The sequence below is a fragment of the Bombina bombina genome, chromosome 4 (genome assembly GCF_027579735.1).
Source record: "Bombina bombina isolate aBomBom1 chromosome 4, aBomBom1.pri, whole genome shotgun sequence".
Taxonomy (NCBI): domain Eukaryota; kingdom Metazoa; phylum Chordata; class Amphibia; order Anura; family Bombinatoridae; genus Bombina; species Bombina bombina.
This window is the reverse complement of record NC_069502.1, coordinates 972,786,655-972,800,191: the sequence shown is the minus strand read 5'-3', so window position 1 is coordinate 972,800,191 and position 13,537 is coordinate 972,786,655.

Here is a 13,537-nt window from a genome sequence, read left to right as displayed (position 1 = left end):
ACCTATCTAACAGGCCACTTTTGAAACTTTCTGTGTATTCCAACTGGCATAATTTAGTAGATTGAAGTGTACTCAAAGAGACTTGTTGTTCAACATTAGGGATATGGAAGCCTGACAAATAAATATGGGATTAGCAGCGCCTCTAAGCTAAGAGGGGTTGTTAAAATTCACATTTTCAGCTGTGAGCTTAAAGATCACAAATATCAACTGTATATGTGCTTTATAGGTAAGGCTGGTGCAGCAGTTTGTTAGCCGATATATAACATTATATAGTAAGTCCCTATAGTAAAGGGAAAATTATTGAAGGTAAATAACCTGTATATATTAGCCAATACTGTCCTGCAGCATTTGTGCCATAGGTTTTTAACTGAATTACTAACTAATAAACAAACTAGGATCGCAGTGAGTATGTAGAAATACATTACAATATAGGCAGTAGCAAAGGTCATATGCTGCATAATTCCTTTAACTGATTATGAGCTAATACAATTGTTTGAGCCAAGTTCCAGGGCAAAGTATGTTTATCTGACTCCAAGTCTGTAAAGAGCTATGCTTGTGGGTAGAGATGTTCAACTCTCTGTTAGAGATGTTCTCCTAAACTAAGAGTGTAACTATGTCAGATGGTTACATATATAAATATAACATCTGTGGGTATGTACTAATAAGAAACATATAGACTCGCTTAGTGTTACACCATATACTTATAGGCTTAATAAAAGTATCCTGTTGGAAAGTCTCAGTATTAAAAGGAGCTATAGAAGTATTGTAGGTATACCCAATTTGCATACAGGTAAATAAGAATTCATGCAGGGTATGGTACATACCATATTGGCCTTAATAAGACATACTGCACGATAGTTGGTATAGAGACATGCTGCTTAACAGTAGGGGTATGTAAGCTTGACAAATAAATATGGGAATAGCGGCGTCTCTAGACTAAGAGGGGTTGTTAGGTATCTCATTTTCAGCTATGAGCTTAAAGATTTCCAATATCAACTGGATATGTGCTTTATAAGTAAGGTTGGTGCAGCAGCTTGTTAACCTGTATGTGATATTATACAGTAAGTCCCTATAGTAAAGGGAAAATTATTGAGGGTAAATAACCTGTATACATTAGTTAATACTGTCCTGCAACATTTGTACTATAGGTTTTTAGTAAATGCAAAACTGAGTTACTAACTAATAAACAAACCAAGTCCATAGTGAATATGTAAAAATACAGTACAATATGGTCAGTAGCAAAGGTCATATGCTGCATAACTAACATAACTTGTGATTATGAGCTGACACAATTGTTTGAGTCAAATCCTAGAGCAAAGTATGTTTAAACCACAATAAAAAACAAAATTGCATAAGCTGCTATCATTAAAATATCAAACATAGACCAATGCTATAGTTAACATATTCTTAAACTCTAGTCCTTTACAGTAAGGGTATTGCAAATAATGAGTGGGACATGGACTCAGTCGCAATAGACCATATCTGCGATACAATGGTGAACTGGAAAATATAAAGAGCAGAGTATGGAGTTCTCTAATAATATTAACCCTCTGCATAAAGTGGTTTAGTAAACAGGATAGTAACTAGGAACCTCTCAACGAAACGAGCACACATATGAAATAGCTGGACCTTGTATAAAGGTGCACATTAGATAGCTCTCTACTGTTAAGGAAGGGCATAAACATTTAGGGGGCAAGCATCAGACTTAATAGTCGTTATCTGAGTGGTGAGGTTACGATCAGTGTCACAAGGATAGGACTCCATAGAGGGATAGAGAGTCCTAGGAAACATTACCCAATGCCTAGCTTAATGTAGAAAGCAGGGGGAGACCAAATTGAGAGGTTGCCGATCGTTCCCAGATATGGGTATAAACATTGATGTCTCTGGTAGGTTGTGCTGCGCAGACGGCTATAGACATCAAAGATGCTGTGGGATTTCAGGTATCCGGTATAATCTGTTGTGTCCCAGCTTGTGACTACTTGATCATATACACTCTGATTGAGTAGCATGCAATTGCCGGTATCTATAATGTCGGGGTATGTGTTAGTTGGCGTTACTATCGTGAACAGTCTCTGTAGCTCCTGGGTGAACGTGGTCTCTGCAGCTGCGGTCGCTTTAAGTTGGGTCAGTGGAACATAGTGAACCGGTAAGGCCAAAGATGGCGTCTCATCATGCGTGCCTACATCATCTGAGCACAGTGACTTTCCGGTTTCTGGCTTAGCCTGAATAGACAGTGGCGGGAATGGATCCGGTGATCTGCCCACCTCGTAGAGCCCAGAACACTGTGTGACTCTGTCAAAGGGAGTCTCTAGCTTTTCATGGAGTTTGGCAGCAGGTGCCGCATAGTCCCCGACACACTGTATAGGATCTGCGCTCTCGTGACTCGGATGCTTTGCGAAGGCTAGTAGTAGTGATGTTAGATCATCCTTCATACTCTGAAAGTGCTGCTCCAGGAGTTGTTGGGTACGTTGCTCCCAAACTGCTAGGGCTTCCATATCAGTAGTGCCTTTGAAATGTAGATATTGTCCGGAATCTCCACGTGGCACAGCTCAAAAGTGGGTATTAGCGTTGTACTCAATAAGTGGAGTGTCTTCGGTTTCATGAAGCATACGATATATAGTATTAGCTTTCTAGGGTAAGATAGGAAGAGTTTGGGCACTTTATATATTGTTTAAGTCAAGTAATTATATCTAAGAACCCGGAGCTGCACAGACACACGTCTAGCTGTCTCAGTAGTTGGCTCCGCCCCCCGGGTCTTTGCTATTTTAATAGGGGGCTTAGAGTAGGTGTAATTAGTTTAAAATTGTTGTAATTTTTTTCTAATGTTTGTAAAAAAAATTTTTATTTTTTGTAACTTAGTTCTTTTTTATTTTTTGTACTTTAGTTAGTTTATTTAATTGTATTTATTTGTAGGAATTGTATTTAATTCATTTATTGATAGTGTAGTGTTAGGTTTAATTGTAGGTAATTGTAGGTATTTTATTTAATTAATTTATTGATAGTGTAGTGTTAGGTTTAATTGTAACTTAGGTTAGGATTTATTTTACAGGTAATTTTGTAATTATTTTAACTATTTTAGCTATTAAATAGTTCTTAACTATTTAATAGCTATTGTACCTGGTTAAAATAAATACAAAGTTACCTGTAAAATAAATATTAATCCTAAAATAGCTATAATATAATTATAATTTATATTGTAGCTATATTAGGGTTTATTTTACAGGTAAGTATTTAGCTTTAAATAGGAAAAATTTATTTAATAATAGTTAATTTATTTTGTTAGATTTAAATTATATTTAATTTAGGGGGGTGTTAGTGTTAGGGTTAGACTTAGCTTTAGGGGTTAATACATTTATTAGAATAGCGGTGAGCTCCAGTCGGCAGATTAGGGGTTAATGCTTGAAGTTAGGTGTCGGCGATGTTAGGGAGGGCAGATTAGGGGTTAATACTATTTATTATAGGGTTATTGAGGCGGGAGTGAGGCGGATTAGGGGTTAATACATTTATTATAGTAGCGCTCAGGTCCGGTCGGTAGATTAGGGGTTAATAAGTGTAATTAGGTGGAGGCGACATTGGGGGCGGCAGATTAGGGGTTAATAAATATAATATAGGGGTCGGCGATGTTAGGGCAGCAGATTAGGGGTACATAGGGATAATGTAGGTGGCGGGGGTGTACGGAGCGGCAGATTAGGGGTTAAAAATAATATGCAGGGGTCAGCGATAGCGGGGACGGCAGATTAGGGGTTAATAAGTGTAAGGTTAGGGGTGTTTAGATTCGGGGTACATGTTAGAGTGTTAGGTGCAGACGTAGGAAGTGTTTCCCCATTGAAAACAATGGGGCTGCGTTAGGAGCTGAACGCGGCTTTTTTGCAGGTGTTAGGTTTTTTTTCAGCTCAAACAGCCCCATTGTTTTCTATGGGGGAATCGTGCACGAGCACGTTTTTGAAGCAATAAATATGCCTGTACGCTCCCTTTTTGGAGCCTAACGCAGCCATTCTGTGAACTCTCAATACCAGAGGTATTTAAAAGGTGCGGCCAGAAAAAAGCCAGCGTTAGCTACGCGGGTCGTTACCGACAAAACTCTAAATCTAGGCCTAAGTTAATCCTATTTAAAACTAAATACTTACCTTTAAAATAAACCCTAATATAGCTACAATATAAATAATAATTATACTGTAGCTATCTTAGAATTTATTTTTATTTTACAGGTAACTTTCAATTTATTTTAACTAGGTACAATAGCTATTAAATAGTTATTAACTATTTAATAGCTTACCTAGCTAAAATAAAGAGAAATGTACCTGTAAACTAAAAACTAACCTAAGTTACAATTACACCTAACACTACACTATACTTTAATAAATTATTCTTATTTAAAACTAAATACTTACCTGTAAAATAAACCCTAAGATAGCTACAATATAATTAATAATTACATTGTAGCTATATTAGGATTTATATTTATTTTACAGGTAAATTTGTATTTATTTTAGCTAGTTAGAATAGTTATTAAATAGTTATTAACTATTTAATAACTACCTAGCTAAAAGAAATACAAAATTACCTGTAAAATAAATCCTAACCTAAGTTACAATTAAACCTAACACTACACTATCATTAAATAAATTAAATAAACTACCTAAAAATAACTACAATTAAATACAATTACACAAACTAACTAAAGTACAAAAAAATAAAAAAAGCTAAGTTACAAAAAATAAAAAAAATAAGTTACAAACATTTAAAAAAATATTACAACAATTTTAAGCTACTTACACCTAATCTAAGCCCCCTAATAAAATAACAAACCCCCCCAAAATAAAAAAATGCCCTACCCTATTCTACATTAAAAAAGTTCAAAGCTTTTTTACCTTACCAGCCCTTAAAAGGGCCTTTTGTGGGGGCATGCCCCAAAGAGTTCAGCTCTTTTGCCTGTAAAAGAAAAATACAACCCCCCAACATTAAAACCCACCACCCACATACCCCTAATCTAACCCAAACCCCCCTTAAAATAACCTAACACTAATCCCCTGAAGATCATCCTACCTTTAGTCGTCTTCACTCAACCGAGCCACTGATGGAACTGAAGAGGACATCCGGACCGGCAGAAGTGATCCTCCAAGGGGCGCTGAAGAAATCTTCCATCCGATGAAGTGATCCTCCAAGCGGCGCTGAAGAAATCTTCCATCCGGGCGATGTCATCTTTCAAGAGGCGCTGAAGAAGTCTTCTATCCGGGCGAGGTCATCTTCGAAGCCGGTTCTTGAATCTTCATCCCGTCGACGCGGAACATCCTTCTTTCCCGACGGACTACCGACGAATGAAGGCTCCTTTAAGGGACGTCATCCAAGATGGCGTCCCTTCAATTCCGATTGGCTGATAGGATTCTATCAGCCAATCGGAATTAAGGTAGGAAAAATCTGATTGGCTGATTGGATCAGCCAATCGGATTAAACTTGAATCAATCAGCCAATCAGATTTTTCCTACCTTAATTCCGATTGGCTGATAGAATCCTATCAGCCAATCGGAATTGAAGGGACGCCATCTTGGATGACGTCCCTTAAAGGAGCCTTCATTCGTCGGTAGTCCGTCGGGAAAGAAGGATGTTCCGCATCGGCGGGATGAAGATTCAAGACCCGGCTTCGAAGATGACCTCGCCCAGATAGAAGACTTCTTCAGCGCCTCTTGAAAGATGACATCGCCCGGATGTAAGATTTCTTCAGCGCCGCTTGGAGGATCACTTCATCGGATGGAAGATTTCTTCAGCGCCCCTTGGATGATCACTTCTGCCGGTCCGGATGTCCTCTTCAGTTCCATCGGTGGCTCGGCTGAGTGAAGACGACTAAAGGTAGGATGATCTTCAGGGGATTAGTGTTAGGTTATTTTAAGGGGGGTTTGGGTTAGATTAGGGGTATGTGGGTGGTGGGTTTTAATGTTGGGGGGGTTGTATTTGAACTTTTTTAATGTAGAATAGGGTAGGGCATTTTTTTATTTTGGGGGGTTTGTTATTTTATTAGGGGGCTTAGATTAGGTGTAAGTAGCTTAAAATTATTGTAATATTTTTTTAAATGTTTGTAACTTATTTTTTAAATTTTTTGTAACTTAGCTTTTTTTATTTTTTGTACTTTAGTTAGTTTATTTAATTGTTTTTAATTGTGGTTATTTGTAGGTAGTTTATTTAATTTATTTAATGATAGTGTAGTGTTAGGTTTAATTGTAACTTAGGTAAGGATTTATTTTACGGGTAATTTTGTATTTCTTTTAGCTAGGTAGTTATTAAATAGTTAATAACTATTTAATAACTATTCTAACTAGCTAAAATAAATACAAATTTACCTGTAAAATAAATATAAATCCTAAGATAGCTACAATGTAATTATTAATTATATTGTAGCTATCTTAGGGTTTATTTTACAGGTAAGTATTTAGTTTTAAATAGGAATAATTTATTAAAGTATAGTGTAGTGTTAGGTGTAATTGTAACTTAGGTTAGTTTTTAGTTTACAGGTACATTTCTCTTTATTTTAGCTAGGTAAGCTATTAAATAGTTAATAACTATTTAATAGCTATTGTACCTAGTTAAAATAAATTGAAAGTTACCTGTAAAATAAAAATAAATCCTAAGATAGCTACAATATAATTATTATTTATATTGTAGCTATATTAGGGTTTATTTTAAAGGTAAGTATTTAGTTTTAAATAGGATTAACTTAGTTAATAAGAGAAATATTATTTAGATTTATTTAATTCATATTTAAGTTAGGGGGGCGTTAGGGTTAGGGTTAGACTTAGGTTTAGGGGTTAATAATTTTATTACAGTGGCGGCGGTGTAGTGGGGGGCAGGATAGGGGTTAATAAATTTATTATAGGTGGCGACGGTGTAGGGGGGGCAGGATAGGGGTTAATAAATTTATTATAGGTGGCGACAGTGTAGGGGGGGCAGGATAGGGGTTAATAAATTTAATATAGGTTGCGGCGGGTTCAGGGAGCGGCGGTTTAGGGGTTAAACTATTTATTTAGTTGCGGCGAGGTGCGGGATCAGCAGGATAGGGGTTAATAATTTTATTATAGAGGGCGACGGTATAGGGCGGGCAGGATAGGGGTTACTAGGTATAATGTAGGTGGCAGCGGTGTCCGGGAGCGGCGGTTTAGGGGTTAATACATTTATCACAGTTGCGGCAGAGTCTAGGAGCGGCGGTTTAGGGGTTAATACATTTATAAGAGTTGCAGCAGGGACTAGGAGTGGCGGTTTAGGGGTTAGTAACTTTACTGAGTTGCGGGAGGCTCCGGGGGCGCCGGTATAGGGATAGAACAATGTAGTTTAGTGTGGGTGCTTAGTGACAGGCTAGCAATAAAGCTGGGAAAAAGCCGAAGAGCAGCAAGATCGGATGAGTGATAACTCTCACAGTCCGCTGCTCATCGCCCCCTACTTGGTGCGCGGCTTTTTGACAGCTTTATTTGATAACTTAGGCGAACGTATTCAGGTCCGCGGCGGCGAAGGTAGGCGAGCTTAGGCGGGCGTATTGGGCCGGCGAAGGCAGGAAAGTAGACAGATTGATAACTACCCCCCAAGGCCTCCACCTTCCTATATGCCCTGAGTACAGCGAGTTTAGTTTGAAAGTGGAGGAATTTGATCATGACTGGGTGGGCTTGCGCATTATGGTCCATAGCAGATCTCGCTGGGCCTACTCTGTGTGCCTCTCTACACTGCCCAGCAGGATTTCAGATGAAATATTTAATAAAGAGGGGAGGGTGGTCTCAACAAATTTCCCTAGTCAGTGAACATTGTTCCGCCTTGATCGATTTTTCGAAGTCATCGATTTTTTGTTGCAGTGCTAAGGAATGTTTCTCTAAGGACTAAACTTTGCCAATGCTGACATTTTGTGTATATTGGCAGATAGAGGAGCTGGTTCTAAGGGATCTCCATAGGATTTTTCTCTAAGTTTCACAATTTTCCCAGAAGAATTCTGTCTGTGTCTGTGTTCAAAGAATATCACATTGGCATAGTATGTCTGAGCACCTTAATACATAAGTGCAATATATTTACAGAATAATATCAGACAAACGGCTCCACAGGTGATTTCACAATCTTCCCAATAAAAGGGGTTCTGTCTGTATCTGTGTTCAAAGAATATCACATTGACATAGTATGTCTGTGCACCTTAATATAAGTGTAGTATACTCACAGAATGATATCAGGCAAACAGCTCCACAAGTGATATCACAAAAAAAAACAGCAGGTGATTTCACAAAAAAAAAATGCTTTTTTCCTTTCCTGATCGTTGTTTTTTTGTGAAATCACCTGCTGTTTTTTTGTGATATCACTTGTGGAGCTGTTTGCCTGATATCATTCTGTGAGTATACTGCACTTATATATTAAGGTGCACAGACATACTATGTCAATGTGATATTCTTTGAACACAGATACAGACAGAACCCCTTTTATTGGGAAGATTGTGAAATCACTTGTGGAGCCGTTTGTCTGATATTATTCTGTGAGTATACTGCACTTATGTATTAAGGTGCTTAGACATACTATGCCAATGTGATATTCTTTGAACACAGACACAGACAGAATTATTCTGGGAAAATTGTGAAACATAGAGAAAAATCCTTTGGAGATCCCATAGAACCAGCGCCTCTATCTGCCAATATACATACGGCTAGATTTAGAGTTTTGTCGGTAACGACCCGCGTAGCTAACGCATGCTTTTTTTTCCCCGCACCTTTTAAATACCGCTGGTATTTAGAGTTCACAGAATGGCTGCGTTTTCAGTGCGTTAGGGTCCAAAAAAGGAGCGTAGAGCATAATTTACCGCCACTGCAACTCTTGATACCAGCTCGTGCACGATTCCCCCATAGGAAACAATGGGACAGTTTGACCTGAAAAAAAACCTAACACCTGCAAAAAAGCAGCGTTAAGCTCCTAACGCAGCCCCATTGTTTCCTATGGGGAAACACTTCCTAAGTCTGCACCTAACACTCTAACATGTACCCCGAGTCTAAACACCCCTAGCATTACACTTATTAACCCCTAATCTGCCGCCCCCGCTATCGCTGACACCTGCATATTTTTTATTTTTTGCCCTACCCTATTCTAAAATTTAATTTAATTAATTTATTGATAGTGTAGTGTTAGGTTTAATTGTAACTTAGGTTAGGATTTATTTTACAGGTAATTTTGTAATTATTTTAACTAGGTAGCTATTAAATAGTTATTAACTATTTAATAGCTATTGTATATGGTTAAAATAAATACAAAGTTGCCTGTAAAATAAATATTAATCCTAAAATAGCTACAATATAATTATAATTTATATTGTAGCTATATTAGGGTTTATTTTACAGGTATTTAGCTTTAAATAGGAATAAGTTATTTAATAAGAGTTAATTTATTTCGTTAGATTTAAATTATATTTAACTTAGGGGGGTGTTAGGGTTAAGGCTAGACTTAGCTTTAGGGGTTAATACATTTATTAGAGAAGCGGTGAGGTCCGGTCGGTAGATTAGGGATTAATACTTGAAGTTAGGTGTTGGCGATGTTAGGGAGGGCAGATTAGGGGTTAATATTATTTATTATAGGGTTATTGAGGTGGGAGTGAGGCGGATTAGGGGTTAATAACTTTATTATAGTAGCGGTGAGGTCCGGTCAGCAGATTAGGGGTTAATAATTGTAGGTAGGTGGCGGCAACGTTGGGGGCGGCAGATTAGGGGTTAATAAATATAATATAGGGATCGGCGTTGTTAGGGGCAGCAGATTAGGGGTACATAGGGATAACGTAGGTGGCGGCGGTGTGCGGTCGGCAGATTAGGGGTTAAAAAATTTTAATAGAGTGGCGGCGATGTGGGGGGGCCTCGGTTTAGGGGTACATAGGTAGTTTATGGGTGTTAGTGTACTTTAGAGCACAGTAGTTAAGAGCTTTATGAACCGGCGTTAGCCCAGAAAGCTCTTAACTCCTGACTTTTTTCTGCGGCTGGAGTTTTGTCATTAGATTTCTAACGCTCACTACAGCCAAGACTCTAAATACCGGCGTTAGAAAGATCCCATTGAAAGATAGGATACGCAATTGACGTAAGGGGATCTGCGGTATGGAAAAGTCGCGGCTGGAAAGTGAGCGTTAGACCCTTTCCTGACTGACTCTAAATACCAGCGGGCGGTAAAAACCAGCGTTAGGAGCCTCTAACGCTGGTTATGACGGCTAACGCCAAACTATAAATCTAGCCGATAGTTTGTACAGCTTTGAGAGAGACTGTTTGGAAGGCAGCAGTTCTAACTAAAGGGAAGTAACTATCCTATTGTATACTCTTTTTTTGTTCTGACATTTTGTGTGTCTTCGAGGTCAGAGATCCTAGTCTCCGCCTCTGTTACCCTACGTCTTCTGTCAGGGTTCTCTATTTTGGGCAGAAATAAAGTGGAGATTTGTTTAACAATAGGGTGTGGGTCTAAGATATGTTCCTCCTGCAGTGCTTGACTAACAGTGTCTGATCCAAGTTTAGCCCTGCGGTCAGCATTTTTATTGCGGTTCGCCATTGGAGTTTGAATGAGATATTTCTCCATACACAGGAAAATTGGGCGTTAGTATAATAGGGGCATCAGATATACATAAATTCTGTTTAGTAAAACACGGTAGGTTATTAACCACCACCCAGACAAGGTATATCTGCACCAAGTGTATTATACCCCAGTAAAGAGTACCACTTACTCTGTAAATGAGAGCATGAAATTAGTTAAACAAACATTGTACAGGCAGGCAACTTAAAAGTACAGAGCATATCCCATATGAGACCAATAACACTACAATGTTCTCTCACATCACAGTTGCAGAATACATATGGTGTACATTCATCAGCAAGAGTCCAGAATAAAAGTGTGCAAGGCAAATGTGTATACACTTCTCTCTGAGGGATCAGGAAAACGTGCTCTCGCAGCAGCACGACCGGTATAGTAAAAGACAGGCCACAGAGCTGTATCAAAAGGGTTTAGCTCCACCGTATACCCTCAGCTGGAAAGTTCTTGCATGAAAATAAAAGGAGAAAACTGCAGCAGCTGGGCCTGTTCTGCATATTTATGCTGGTAATAGACAGCTACAATAGTTCCCCAAATGATCTTGCAGAGTCTTATATGTGCCAATAACTGCAGCAATCCCCTATCCCCAATGTAGGCTCCACGGGATATCCCACATGCACATGTGTATAGTCCCTGTATATCCCTCCAGGCCTCTGTGGCTAACTTAGGGTTTCACACACTGACAAGGCCTCTGTAAATGTTTCTGGTGGTGGGGGGCAAGCGGGTCGTATTGTGTCAAGATAATATAGCGCCTTACCAGTCTCCGGTGAAAGGTTCGCCTCCTTGATTACAGCTGTAATGCTGTTTGAGTTTGACAGGCTCCTTTGATGAGACAGGGACCGCTGAATCAGATGGTGCTTGAGTTTTCGTGCCTTTCCTCCTTAGCCCCTGCGGTCAGTTCAATTCGTAACTGCCTAATGGCAATCAGCCCCACAGCCAAAGTACTCGTTGCCGCTCCATCTAACCACCACCACTGCCCTTTTCCAGCCTGCAGTCTATCTCACCAGATCACAACGTGCTCACCTCACCACGTGTCTCTGCTCCACCAGCGATCCGGTATCAGAGAGTGTTGTCAGCTTCCCTGGAGTGGCAAGGGCGAGGTAGCAGGACCCAGGAGAACCAGTGGTCCACTTCAAGGTAATCGCATTGTCAACACTTGGAAATCGCCTCTGCTCTCCTCCGCTCCCAAATAAGGCCAATATGGCCGCCGCAACCACTGTTTTTGTTGCCACTCCGCACTTTTCCTGTATGCTGTACTTTGGTGGGGAAAGAATGGTATATTCCAGCTCTTCTATGCCCAGACACGCTCCCTGTTAAGGGCAAACAAGCTCGGGCTCAGTTTTGCAGTTATAACTACAATGTAGAGTAAGATTTTTCACGGAGCTCAAAGACTGAGCTGTTGCAGCTTAGCCCACCCACCGGAAGTCCCTATTTGTGTTTTTTTATTGTTTAAAAACATAGATAACGCCTTTACTACCCATTCCCCAGGTTCGCATAACCAATGTTGTTATATCGATATACTTTATAAGTTTGCCTATTTCTAAGCTCCTGTAGACTGCCCTTATCCCAGTGCTTTTAAATCTTACACAACAGCTAATGCAATATGAAAAGAAAACTTTCCTGGCACTCCAAAGGTAGGTTTCTTAGACACAACTTTTTATTTAAAAGAATTTAAAAAAAAACACATGCAGGGTGGCGTGGGTTGAGGCTCTGAGAGGTTTTGCGCTTAGTCATAGGTACAATCATAAAGTAGCATTACTATTTATACATATAACAACCTATCACATCTGGTCTCCTAATATGGGAGTGAATATTGTTTTATGTTAACATCTTCTTAAGGAGGAACCATTCTAAATAGAATTAAAAAACATGAAAAATTAAAAAGAAAATTGTAATTCTATTGTTTGTGAAAGGATCCCCTTTAATTTTATTGTAAGAATATTAAGGCTGATATTAACCTGTGAATTAGGAAATATCCTATTCCAAGTTTAATACTTTTGGAAACCTGGTACACAGCCTATAAATGAAATAAAGCTCCCTTTTTTCAAACACTTATTTGACAAAATTTCAAAACCTCTATAACAGTGGTCTCAAAGTACTGGCCCTAGGGCCATATGCGGCCCTCAAGATAGTTTAATTTGCCCTCCCTTGCTTATTAGGTAAATTATTAATTTGGCCCCATCATTTTTTTAGGGTTCTAAGATGTTGATGTTCTATATAGGCAAAAAAAACGTTATTGTTCAAACACCCACATAGTTTTTTTCAATGCAGTATCATACACTTAGATAGGGAAGTAAGCTGGCAATCAGTAATTCCGCACCTTTAAAAACAGTACATATCATCCACGTACCTTCTTCTTCAAATGTAAACTACGTAAGTGACCCCTTTGCTGAACTTTAACGGGGGTTTTCCACAGGACGGGATCCAGCCTTAATCCACTCATCTGCCGCCTCTCTAAGGTGACTCTCTCCGGTGCTTGCTTAGCGGTGTTCCCAACACAGAAGGTGAATACACTCGTTCAACGTAACATCACTTTGTAGGTGTAGCAGAGCTGTTTTCTGAGGTACTGTGTATTACAGCCTCTTTCACACTTCACCCTAGGCTTTACCCACCGCTCTAATATTGGCAATCTCAGTAATCAAGCTCAATACTGCAATCAGGAGTGCCAGAATCTTAAACACCGATAAGCCGATGGCAACGCTTTCCTTCTACAGGCGACTCACTCAGGCAGCGGTCCCATATAGGAAAATAGGATTCCTCACCAATGCAAAAAAGGAGATACAAAAAAGAAAAATTCCAAGGATCCGCTTGTTAGTAAATAAAATGTCCAAATTTATTGAAAAAATTAAAAATAACAATACCTCCATAATTAACAGCAATTGACGTAAGGGGATCTGCGGTATGGAAAAGTCGCGGCTGGAAAGTGAGCGTTAGACCCTTTCCTGACTGACTCTAAATACCAGCGGGCGGT